Source organism: Rhipicephalus sanguineus, chromosome 4 (genome assembly GCF_013339695.2).
Source record: "Rhipicephalus sanguineus isolate Rsan-2018 chromosome 4, BIME_Rsan_1.4, whole genome shotgun sequence".
NCBI lineage: Eukaryota > Metazoa > Arthropoda > Arachnida > Ixodida > Ixodidae > Rhipicephalus > Rhipicephalus sanguineus.
This window is the reverse complement of record NC_051179.1, coordinates 12,443,374-12,456,342: the sequence shown is the minus strand read 5'-3', so window position 1 is coordinate 12,456,342 and position 12,969 is coordinate 12,443,374. Positions and strand designations below refer to the sequence as shown.

The following is a 12,969-nucleotide window of genomic DNA, read 5'->3' as shown; positions in this document are numbered from 1 at the left end:
TCACGGAGATACAGAATTCGCGACTACTAGCGGGAAATCCGTCATCTGCTCGTGGTGCAATAGACAACGATGAGTGAATTGTCGTCCAGTGACCCTGACAGTGATTTCTACGATTTAGGCTGCATGCAGGACGCAGAACTCGCGAACTCGGAGGAACTGTCTTGACTTGTCGGGATAATGTCCTTGCAGTGTGCCTGGCTTGCAAATGCTCAGCGACGAAAACTTCAAAGTCAAATTAAAATATTTTATACGTGTTCTCCGACTCCAGTGTGTGGACAGCGTGGACACTGCATACCAACGAAGCAAAAAATGTCCCTTTTGCGATGTCTCAAAATTGTGTCACTACTCCTTTAATTATTGCAAAGAAGCCAAAATTTCGCAGAGTTACCGACCTAGACATAAATGCTTTGAAGGAACGTTTAACGCCCGAAAGATCAGTGACTGTCAGTGAGACGGACTACTTGTGCTACGCGTGCTTTTGCTACCACTGCAATGAAAGATCTTCACGGAACGCACAGTTTAACGATGACATTCTTATGCCCCCTGAAAAAGAAAACGACGCAATTAACCAGATCACTGCGACTACCGGTGCACGTGCGTTCAAGTCACCCGAGAGGTGTTGCTGTTTCGAACTCAATCGGTCTGAGGACGCGAGAACGAGCTCTCACTGCGCCGTCTCTTACAACGAGCATCTCGGGTGCGCGCGCGCCTACTCGGTAGCTCCGCGCTCATGGCCGCTGCAGTGACCAAATAATTTCAAAATTAACGTCTTCAGTGCCGGCGACACTTTTTTAGGTACCTGCTGACCTTTTAATAAAAAGAAATTCAATCCTGCCTGCATTTTATACACTTGCTGGGCAAGAAGTAGGAATTGCCCATCCTTGCCTAAGGGTCTCATTGGAGGGGCCGTAACTATTAGTGCAACGACATTATGCAACATGTTTTTAATGATTGTGAAAGCTGATGTGGAGGAGAATAAGTGGACAAAGTTTAAGAAATTTAAAAATGGGGTTTTTTTTTTAATTGTCGTCAGAAGTTTTCATTGTTCGGTGTTTTCTTGAACTTAGCCCGATCATATCTCTTTACTGAAAAGTTATATAAATACAAGATTTGGCAGTTTGGTAGATACGCATGCGAAGAACGTAATGCGGAATTTTCGTACCTCTGCTACAAGGCTTTTTTGAGATAAAGACCTTCAAAGTAAAGAAAATTTTGCCGATTGGGCCATTTTTGAGGTTTTTTATAAAAACATCTACACTACACATAAAAACTAAAAATACCTGAGCAGAAGCAAAAACATGCATATATTTAGGTAAATAAATTTCAGCTACCTAACTTTAAATATATTTTGTGCAATTCATAACGAAAGTTGGCCAAAGCAGCAGAGCGGATGAGCGCTCCACTCCACCTCTTAGTCATTATTGATTTCCTGTGGTTCGAAAAAATTTTTGGCGACAAAACAAATTGCGGATCTCTTCTTTCCACTCATCAGGCAATAATATATAAAATTTTGAAATAAATTTGAGAGGTCGACCAGCCATCGTTTGTTCGATCTTACGTGGAATCACCCCCCTAGATTTTCAACATGCTTCACATCATCACACCCCCGTATTGCGGCAAAGCTGCCTTTCAAGGTCCGTTACGGTTGAACTTAGCCAAGAGACAGTAGAGCACTGCGCGGGCCGATTTTTCCGGCCCGGGCCCGGCTCGGCCCGAAAATTCCATGCTCCGGCCCGCCCGAGCCCGGCCCGGTGTTCTTAAATGTGGCCCGTACCCAACCCGGGCCCGAACCTTTCGGGCCCGGGCCAGCCCGGCCCGTTTCAGCTAGTTATGCGTTGAGCATAAAGGAGGCACTGTCCAACCTTCGGTTATAGTGAAGATACCTGCCGCACACAAGATATTTTCTAGAGATTGTTTTAGGAACTTCTTTCAGTGTCACAACTTTCACTGGTACTGTGTATACTTTCGGTTAAGTAAGCCCGTAAAACTCTAGGGAAAATATTTCAGGGCAATATAAAATATAATTGGAGTCATAGCTGGCTGTTTCATGTACGCACGCAGTGCTAACCATGCAATCTTGTTTTTGCATTTGAAAGATCGACTACAAAATATAATACAGTAAAAGCTCGTTAATTCGACTCTCGTTAATTCGGAAAATCGGTTAATTCGGACACGTCATCTGGTCCCTGTAAATACATGCATCACTCTATGAGACTGGGCGCTCGTTATTTCGGACAGATTTGACCACAAATCGGATAATTCGGCGACTTTTGGCCGCTGGCGAGGCTCGAAAACGAAAAAAGAACCATTCGGAACAAAAGTGAAGCTCAAACGCAGCATCGCCATGGACATCAATTATCGGCTTGGCTTGACTTGAGACTGGTTGAACGCCTTTTCTTCGCGCGTGATAGCGTGTGGGGCGTGTGGGTTTGGCGCAGTGTCATTTTTGTTGCTTTGTTCCCGTTGGTGTGCTGAATCGTTGAACACCGTTTTATCGAGGAACAATTCAGTACGGCTCCTTTAGCTTGATCGTTGCTGGTGCTTTTGTGCTGACTTCTCGTGTGAACGCACTCTCCGCCGATGGCAACGCCGGCGAAGCGGCCGAAGTACGAGGCCAAGGACTTCACCACCAAAGTAGAAATTTTGCGTGCCCTGAAAAATGGGCTCTCCCGGCAAGAAGTAGCTCCTGTGCCATGACGTCGGCAAACAATACGACGTGAGTCTCCTGAGCGCAGTTAGCATTCTTAGCGTATGTGTGGCAGAGCACGCCTGCGCACGCCATTGCCAACTGTTTCAGCCACAGTGGCCGAAGTGTCGCCGAACGACGGTGCCGATGACGGGCAGGATTTCGGAAGTGTTATGCCTGATGCAGTGACACTCGACGATTATATCAGCATTGATGGTGTTGCCACTGCCGGCTCTCTGACTGATGAGCAAATCGTCAAGGAAGTGATGCATGGCGACGAATCTGAGAACGAAGAGCCTGAAGAGCAGCAGCCACACTATGAGCCACACAGGCCCCCTCGTACTGTGAAGGAAGCAGAATTTTGTTTTGGCACTGCAGACAGCATGCGAGCTGCTGAGCACCTTGAAGGGCTCAGAAAAATTGTGTCCGCGCGAATTTCTGCTCGAAAACAGAGACGCATCCGCGATTACCATGTAAAGTAACGGTATGCTGAAAAAACTCTTGCATTTATTGTGTTTATTTCGACCATTCGATAATTCGGACATTCGGTTAATTCGGACGTTTTTTCCGGTCCCTAGAAATCCGAATTAACGAGCTTTTACTGTACCTCCATAAAGTGGAAAAAAAAAAAAACATGGCAGACATTTTTATGGCATCTTCATGAAATCGCCCCTGTGCGCACCGGGGCACTAAGGCACTACGATGATTGGACGAAACGGTGCACCGGGGCAACCCGGTACGCACTGGTGCAATTTCATGAAGATGCCATTAGTTTCTGAGGAAAAGTAGCAAGCCTCCTGCAAACTTCATACTCGAAATGTTTCCCTAGATACAAACACGCACATTTTATGTATACTAATCTAGGCAGTTTACCGTTGCTTTCCTTACACGGTACCCAAGAACGTCTTTCACTCACTATAATGGTGGAAACTTATATTAGGCGTTTCTTGAAATTACGTGTAGCCTACCGATGGAGCAAAATTGTAGACGTCTTGTACTGTGCAATTTCTGTGCACGCCAATGCACTCCAGCTGGTTTAAATTACCCGGAGCCCTCAACGACGGCGTCTCATACAGCCTGGGTCGCTTCGGGAAGTTAAACCCCACAAAACAACAAAAACAAAACGAAACAACGTACACACGCAATTATACAGATACTTATGAGACTCGGGCCTAATACGGGCCTGGCTCAGGCCCGAGCCCGACCCGAGCCCGACGATCACGGGCCCGAGCCCGGGCTCGATTTAACAATCCCTTACCCGGCCCGGGCTTGCGGGCCGGCCCGGGCCCGTGCAGTGCTCTAAGAGACAGTCCACGTCCGTTTGGAAGTGGTCCCTAGATTTTCAATATGCTTCAGCTCATCACACCCCCGTATTACGGCAAAGCTGCCTTTCAAGCTCCGCTACGGTCGCAAATGTATTAACTCAAGAAAACGCTGGTTCCAATATGGAGATGAAAGATGTGGGAGAGTTGGGGGCTCAATTAATGCTGTTTTGGACCTGAAATTTGGGCAGGAAGTCCGAAAAATCGGACGCCGAAGCTTTTTAGCATCCAAAATTTCAGATCTTATATATCGACGTCTACGAGGCAGATTTGGAACTCCGGACTTGAAGGGAGCACACCCTTGTCTGCCACATCATTTGGCCTTCCACAGAAGTTGAAAGAGAAGGAGAGGCTGAGGAAATGGCATCTCTGCCTATCACGTGTAAAGTGTTGTTGGCAACACTTTGGTTGCACCAAATCATGTACATAAATACAATTCGGCCTCTACATTGCCTCATTCTTGATAAGAAAGACAACTGTGAAATATGACCCCACCAGCGTTTTCTGTAATTTTTCTGTAATTTTCTGTAATAACTATTTCTGTAATTTCACTTCGAATTATTCGAAAAATGTTTGAGAAATATTCGAAAATTATTTAAAATTATTCGATTCGATTCGCACAGCTCTACAATTTTCCCCTGTCATGAACATGAAGTGTCTGCATTACTACAGTAATCGTACCTTGAAGCTCATCAGTCTCAAGCCATTCATGTCACGGATGCCTTTCTCCAGAAGGATGGGAAAGCAGGTAGGCAGACCAATGCTCTCAAGCCAGCTGCAAGTCAGAGAAAAGACAGCAGTGATGTGACAAAAATAGAGTGACAGCCACAAGAATGCCTTTATAAGGTGAAAGCCCTCAGTGCCTCATCGGATGCTGGCCTTGGAAAATGCGGCGTGCAGTACAAAGACCCATGTGAGTGTAATGAAAGTCAGATAAAAATCAGGGTTCGAGCCAGAATCGAACCCAGGTATTTTGCGTGGCAGTCAAGTATTCCACCAGAGCAACGCCGGTGCTTGAAACTGCTTTGGAAAAAGACCCTATATGTACGATCGTCACGTTAACAGATGCAATATTGCAAGGCATAAGCATATAATCGCACCAAGCATCACACTGTGTGAATTGTGTAACGAGTGGGTGGTTGAAAGCTGCCAACTCCTTACAGAGGGCTGCAGAATTTTCGCATGCTATGCATGTTTTCTTAGCAGTGACAACTGTTTTTATTGAACTCTCATGTTCTTGGACATCATGATGTGACCTTCGAAAGTAGTGGACTCTCCTTGAAGTTATCATTCAGATTTTCTTTTTTAATTTCATTCTTTGCAAAGCTGCCAGCGCTGCCTGGTAGGTAATGTAGAACGTTGCCAATGTTGCCCGAGAAGTTTTTGACCGGAATTAGCAGCACAGGCAGAAGACTCATAATCACCACTGACACTCGCACTTTTCAACCCGCTGTGGTGGCTTAGCATGTAGTGTGTCGCACTGATAAGCTAGAGGGTGCGGGTATGATTCCCAGACATTTCAGTGGGAGCAAAATGCAAAGACCACCTGTGTGCTTAGATTTATGTGCATGTTAAAGAACTCCACATGATCAAAAGTAATCCAGAGTCCCCAACTACTGCGTGCCTCATAATCATATCGTGGTTTTGGCACGTAAAATCCCAGCAATTATTATCATTACTCCCACTTTTCTTTGTGATTGTTCACAGCTCTAACAATGCAATCACAACTAAGATCCACCAGTAGAGTTTGCAAATATACCTTTAGTTGTGAATGTACTAAGCATAATATGATGGGACAATATACTGAAGGAATGTGCAGTCATTTGTTGTTTTTATGGAGTCAACCAGAGGTGGTTCAACTGAGGAGGATGCGGCAGTGGTGCCTGTGTCAGTGCCATGGTGTGTTGCAGTTGGCGCCTTAAAAAATTAAACCTTATCAAGTGGCACACCACTAAAACATTAACTTACTTAGCCACACTAAAGACATTATATCTCCAATTTAGAAGTACTTGCGGTTTAAAAACTCACCACTGAAGAGCACCAGGTCCTGATGTGATGTCAGTGCTGTCTTCCACCTTCATGCCGGCAAGCTGGTTTGCTGTACTGGTAGGGGAGGTCGAGCTGCTAGAAAGGCGAGACAGAGCAAAGGCTTGCTTGACAGAAGAAGGCACACCCAGGCCCCTTCACAATGCGGTGAACAGTGTTGTTACAGTATGCTCGCATCAACGAAAACTCCTCAGAGTTAAAGATTTCACATATACAATGAAACAAATTGTATAGTAAAGGATTTCTTACATTCAGGCTATATTGCAAGAATTATGGTGAAAAAAAATGAAAATACCAGTATGACAGAGTATTTTAAATGTCTTGAGCGCTTTGTTACACAGGCTGTAATCAGGTAGTATAAGCACCAAGCATGCCTAAAAATTCCACCTGCTTAACTAAGGGCTCTTTCACAACTTCTGTGTTTGGTATGCAGGAAATGTGACACATCAAGTGGAAAGTGAGACATCTGAACCAACAACATGGTAAAAACTTCTGGACTTTGCCTTAAAGGGACTGTCTACCGCTCAGAAAAATATTTCTGATTGTGGTGAAAATGAGAAGATCGTTCGTCGCATCGGCGGCAACGAGCATGCTTTTGTCCCATAAAAAAAGAACTATATTTTTAATTTGATGTTGAAAATCGTCAAAGAATGACTGCTAATGTCTCCCAATGGCAATGTGGTTCAATCTACTGGTATGACAAGAAATCTTCGCAGGTAGACTCATGTTGCTTAAAAACAAACATGTATAACTTAAAATTGAATTTTACGCACTTGAGGCAGCTTTCGGTTGCGTCAGAGAGTAATTTTTTGCCTTTTTTTCCCTGACTCGTGTAAAAAGGTGCCCGGTGGCGCTGCTTGCAGCGCCGCCTTCGATTTCATCTGCTTCAACTCATGCGCTACGCCATGCGGCTCTCCGCGCTGGTCGTACCGTGCCGCTGTATTGCTGTTAGGATGTCTCACATGTGCTGCGCTGTGAAGGCGCGCATATATTGTCTCTTTTTGATGAATCGGCTTGGATTGCGGCAGCAGTGCTAAAATAAACGCATAGACTGCGATTACAGCAAAACAAGTGTTCTGAAATTGTATAATAAGGCTTCATTTAACAGCTAACGCGCTGAAAACGACTGTTACATTCATTACATTAGTGTCCAGCAAAAATAATGTAACCCTACAGAAATCACATGTGCTTTTGGTTTTAATTTTTACCGGCACTACAATCGTCATCGCGTCCACCAACCAGTGTTGTGGGCATGTTTCATGCCAATAGAAGAAGACCGAAAGCAGATCGAAAAATTCTGTTTTAAAAATTTGTACTCACTTTCCAGAGAAACCGCTGGAGGGTTGGACACTTCAGGTTGTACGCTTTCGATTGCGGTACAAAACAGAAAAGCGATGAAGGACGGTAGACAGTCCCTTTAACCACGAAAATTGCAAGAAATGTTCACTACACACCAGCCAGGACGAGCTGCAGCATCCAGTTTGTCAACAAGCGCCGCCTTTGCGGATGATGTGGGTGGCGAACAGTCGTCCCCGTTGCCTTGGCTGCTCCTGCGTAGTTTAGAGAAGCATGCAATACTGCAGCAAATATCTCAAGAAGCAGCAATGGCTGCTTTCTTCAAGACATAATGCTTGTGCTGGTCAAAGATAAAAGAGTGCAACCTTCCATTGAATACTGAATAAGAAAAAGCAAGGTCATTTTAAGATTTTCTAAATGGCATTACAAAAATGTAGTCGTTGGCCCTTCCAATGGAACTTACTTTGCTACAGCAAAAGGAAATCTAGGAACTGTGAAAAAATATTGACGAACACAAACAATTATTTTTCTGTTGCTCTCAACATTTCCACAAGCAGTGGGAATCTAATTTTCTACCTGCAAATGTGTGTAGCAATGCCACACCAAGCATTATTCTCACCACAGAAAGTCATCTTAGATCAGCACACGAAAAGAAGTGGGGAGAGAGATGGAGGTGTGCTTTCCTTGCAGTAAGCATGAATCGGATACACATTTCTCACCTTTGTCCGTTTTCAGCAATGCTGTCTCGATTTACTGTTGCATGTGAGCTGCAGCTTTGGGATATTTGAAGTAGTTTTTAAACAATTCACTTAGCAGCAAAAAAATAGAAATAAAAGAAGCACGTTTATACGAAATACAGTGCAAGACTGTTTTGCAAGTTTATGCTGGCCCGCAGCAGAAGAGAAGCGACAGCATACTATACTGTGCGACTTTGTGTGACCTTTACTTCTGGCAGCAACACTCTGTGAATGGACTTCATGCTTTTATGCGAATCGCTACGGCTTGACTGACAAGCTCTCTCTATAGTAGAATACAGCTTTAGAAGTCCACGGCATTTACTCCTCAAAGGAGGATGCACACAAGCCTGCACGAATGGGAGCGCACTCTAGACTAATGTCACAAGCTGGACGACCGGTCACCCCACCTTCGGAGAACATCGCCAAGTACATGAGCGAAACTATTTCTTCAGCCACAGAGGCGCATGGCTATCATGCTTTGGTCATCAGGGAGGGGCCTCTCTGCACTGCTTAAGTTGTATCCGACTATAGGTGCGATTTTAGGCATTTTTGTTTTCTCTTTGGGGCAGAGATTTTCAATAATCCTATTATCTGTGAAAAGGAGTAGGCAGCACTATATAAGTGCACCAATGTCTTCCAATCAACACATAATGTATACCGAGTGTTAGGTAGTTTTTCAAAAAATATAAAACAGGTCTGCAAATTCGCTCTAAAAATGTACTTTTACAGGAAACTTTTGCATAATAACCAGCCTATTTCACGTCCCCTACTGAAGTAAGGCCTCGCCAATCCATCGTGTCCTATGCAGGGCATTGCATCTTATGCCTCCAAATTTTTTTGTTTCATTGAGCCACCTAGCGCCTTTGTCAACCTCGGCCGTGCTTCCCATCCCTTGGCGTCTATTCCGATGCTCCAACTGACCATCGGTAATCTGTCCTTTTCACGCCATGACCTGCTCAGGTCAATTTTTGACTACCAGGATATTGGCTACCCACCTGTTCTGTGATCCACTATGCTGCCTTCCTATCTCTTAATTTTACGCCTACCATTTTTCATTCCATTGCATGCTGTGTGGTTCTGAAGCTCTTCCCGAATTTCTTTGTTATTTTCTCAAGTTTCTGTCCCATATGTTAGAATTGGCAGAATACAGTGGTTGTACACTTTCCACATTAAGGACAGCGGTAAACTGCCTGTCATTAGTTGGGAATGTCTACTGCATGCACATCAGCACATAATTATTCTTTGGTTAATTTCCTTTACAAGAATGACTACCTTGTTAGTATTTGACCTAGCTATATACATACTCTTCTACTGATTCAATGGTCCGGTTTATTAAAACTAGTTGAATCACCTAGCATTATCTTTAACAATGTCTTGCAGGAAAAATGCATAAATGGAACCTTGTGTTGTACACAAAATATTTGCACGAGAACAGGTTGCCCCGTGTGCTATTCCCAGCAAGCATTAGCTGAGCGACAATAACTACAGGACATGGGACATATGCCATTGCACTGCTTCACCTGCTGTTATTATTTTGCACTATCCTCTGTGATCAAAACTTGTCGAAGACTTAGATAACGTTACACTTTCAATGAATGAGAAGAGGAACCGAATGAGGGGCTACGTATTCGCTAGTCATAGCTATACTTTCGGCTTCATATAGCTCTGCACTTTGTCACTCATCAAGTAGGGCAATTGTGGCTAGATCATTTTTGTTAACTGCAGACTTTGCTGCTGTTCATCAAAAGTTTCTTATAAGTAGGACAAAATCACAACAGCTGCAATTAAAAGTTGTGTGTCAAGCAGGAAACACAAAAATTTCAAACTGAGCAGTAAACAGTACTTCAACGTTCACCAACATTTACACATACAAGAACTGCAAACTATCAATAACCCTAGTTAGCAAATGCTTTGAAAGTGTGCCCAGGAGCTGACAAAAGCTAGCATCATTTAGCTTAGTATTGCAGGCAGGTAACTTCCGATATACTGTTGTCACTCATTAAAAGAAAGACAAGTATTAATATATTTTTATGTTCAAATAACCTTTCTGTTTGTACAAGTGGCCCTGCCATCACAAACTGCACTTTTTTTTTTTCGAACACAAAGGTGTTAGCACATATCTGTTTGTGGATGAATGTGCACTTTCTAAATGCAGTTGCCCTGGAGAGCAATGCAGTTTGCCTGCTGGCAAGTGAGTCTTGTACATCCTTTTGGAAGCACTTTGTTGGGTGCAAGACACCCACACTTGAGCTGTGTCTTGCAGCTCCCGGGGTGCAATTCTGTACACATTCTGTGATAGAACATTCTGTCGCGCCACACTGGATTGGTCCAGGCTCGTCCGACGGTCAGACATGAGAACAGCGACCGGAAAAGGCAGTGCCGTCAATCATTTTGTCGTCTGCTAAGCAAACAACGGGCACAATAGCTAACGACCCGCTTATCATGGCTGGATAGCTCGTTTGCTCGAGTGCATGATGGTTAATTATTTGCAGACAGTTTTATAGTGCTCAGTCGCAGTTTCGGTTTCAGAAAGTGCGGAGTGAGGTGGGACCCAGAGTGGTTTTCATGTAAACATAGCTGGCTACGTGAGCACACCAAACTGCGTGCACATAAGCACCACACTGACAACTCTTTCTAACGAAGGCTTCCTGGGTGCTCTGAGACGTTGTAAATATGCATGACCCCCCAAAAATGCACTTCCGAGGCAAGGACATCAGCCTTTGTACTCCTATGCAAGTCTGCCCCCTCTTTCCGTTGAAAAGGTCTGCTAGGAGAGAGCGCTTGCAAGGATTGTGGCAGCCAACACAAACTCGTGACGCAGGTGGCGGTTGGTTGCTTACACAAAAACCAAGGGTGCGTTTTGTGTGCAGTGGTGCGACACACACTTTAAAATTGATTTTAAATATGTTCTAGGCTATATTATCCATTGACGTTTCATAGATGGTGCGTGTGTGTCCACACAAATCTATACCACAAGTTATCTCGCCTTCAAAATTTTGTGTCAGTACTCCTTTAGAGTACATCACGCTCTTCAATTTCAAGCATTGAAAAACGATGCTTGTAATACTGATATTCAGTTGTTATAATTTGAGATTTATTCATGCATTGAAAATATTTCTGAATTCCCTCAGCAGACGATCAAAGCGTGATACATTCTCTTGGGGCGCTTGCCCTTCGCCTAGTGGCTGTTTGCTCCTTCTCGTGAGGTCGCATTTCGTTCTGCCACAGAATGTGTACAAGATTGCGCCCCTGTACGTTAGCAAACTGCTGACCACACAGGGGTCTATTCATGGCTGATGACAGGATACACATGAGGGACCAAATCGGTGTAATAGAGTGAGTGCCTGCATTGGAGAATTGTTCATTCCACGCGCATGGTAGTGGGTTGAATTGCCACACCTGGCGGCCATCTGTAGCTGGTCCCCTTTGCCGTCAACACATGGCCAGCCTTCTAGCCATCCACCCACTTGTACACCAGATCTGCAGGGTGCTGCCTGCTTGCCACACACTGCCACAATTTGCTGGTAAATCTCCACAGTGCTCACGCAATCCTTACAAGCGAATAGCGACATCCAACGCTGCCTTTGCCGAACACTCTGCATGCCGTCCACTCAGCTACTGATGTGTGGAAAACGCACATTAGCAACCACAAAATGGATGCTGTTGGACTGTCATCTGGTGCTGGAAAAAACTCACCTACTCATAAGTGCGGGGACCAGTAAGGCAACATGCAGTGCAAGAGATTAACAAGTGAAACTGATCACGATATGCTTTTCAGCTGTTTCTAGACATTAAATCACGAATTTTGGCACAGATACGGTAGATATGATATAGCGCATGTGACCACTTTTTTTTTTTTTTTGGCAGCATGAAAGTGGAAAGAAAAAAATGTGCACGAAATAGCCCCTTTGAGACAAACCAAAAAGTGTTTATTTTTTTCTGGTCACAAAAACATGAGTACAAAAATAGCGTGAGAGATCACAGGTTCAAGAGAACCATTGCCAGAAAGAGGCAAGGCAGTGAAAAGGCCACTCTCATATGCACACAACCGAGTGAAGTACAGGAAATATTCACATCCCCAGGCAGCCAAAACTGATGCTGCCACATCACACACCCAGAACGTGTATACATTTAAGACAAGAAAAAGTACTAGAGCAGCAACTATTATCACTCTCTACACTCCTGCACAAAGCTTAAAAAAAAAATAACTTCGTTCTGGGTGTATAGTTTGAATGGAGAGTGAACGAAAAAGGCACAATGGCATAATGACACAGAAAGGCAGCTTCTTGGTGCTGGTGTAGACGAGGACACATAGGAAGACACACTAGACACATGGGCCATTATGCACCAACAAGCCCGCATCGCTACGCTTAATGATACAGAACACACACCCTGCAGTTTTAGGACAAGTTTAACAAATACCATAAAAATCCTGCGCAACAGCAACTGCTCGCCAGCACGGTCACCTTTAGCACTGGGCCGTACAATAAGTCTTGAGCAAACTTTCACGAGTCGCATCACAGAAAAATATTGAAATCTAACATCGACATCTTTTTTCTTGTGTGAACTGATAAGATACTTGTAGTCACAACATACTTACATAAAAAAAAAGAAAGAAAAGAAAGCAGACTAATTTGCAACATCTATTTGTCTGTTAATGCTTAAAGGGGCCCTGCAACACTTTTCCAAGTAGTCATGGAATGGCTTCACTAAAGGGACTTATTGCCTCACGAATCGAACGCCGCAAAAAATTTTAGACTCCATCCAGTACGAGCGGAGTTACAAAGATTTGTCGCACGCTGTAATTGCTTTCTCTTTTCTCTCGCCCCAACGAAAGCGCTGGAAGCTAAGCAGGGGGGCATGGCACGACGGAAGAAGGTAC

General features: G+C 44.2%; 1 long non-coding RNA gene across 2 annotated transcripts; it reads right to left on the bottom strand.

The window, feature by feature from the left end:
- Nucleotides 1-4,669: 4,669 nt before the first annotated feature.
- LOC119389404 (uncharacterized) lies at nucleotides 4,670-9,780 on the bottom strand. 2 transcript variants are annotated; one of them, XR_005183105.2, is made up of 3 exons: nucleotides 7,509-9,780; nucleotides 6,037-6,129; nucleotides 4,670-4,783 (listed from the first exon to the last, which is right to left on the bottom strand). It is a non-coding gene; the product is annotated as an uncharacterized LOC119389404 (long non-coding RNA). The 2 variants fall into 2 exon arrangements; XR_005183104.2 differs by having other exon boundaries at nucleotides 6,037-6,132; nucleotides 7,509-9,778.
- Between the last annotated feature and the right edge of the window lie 3,189 nt (nucleotides 9,781-12,969).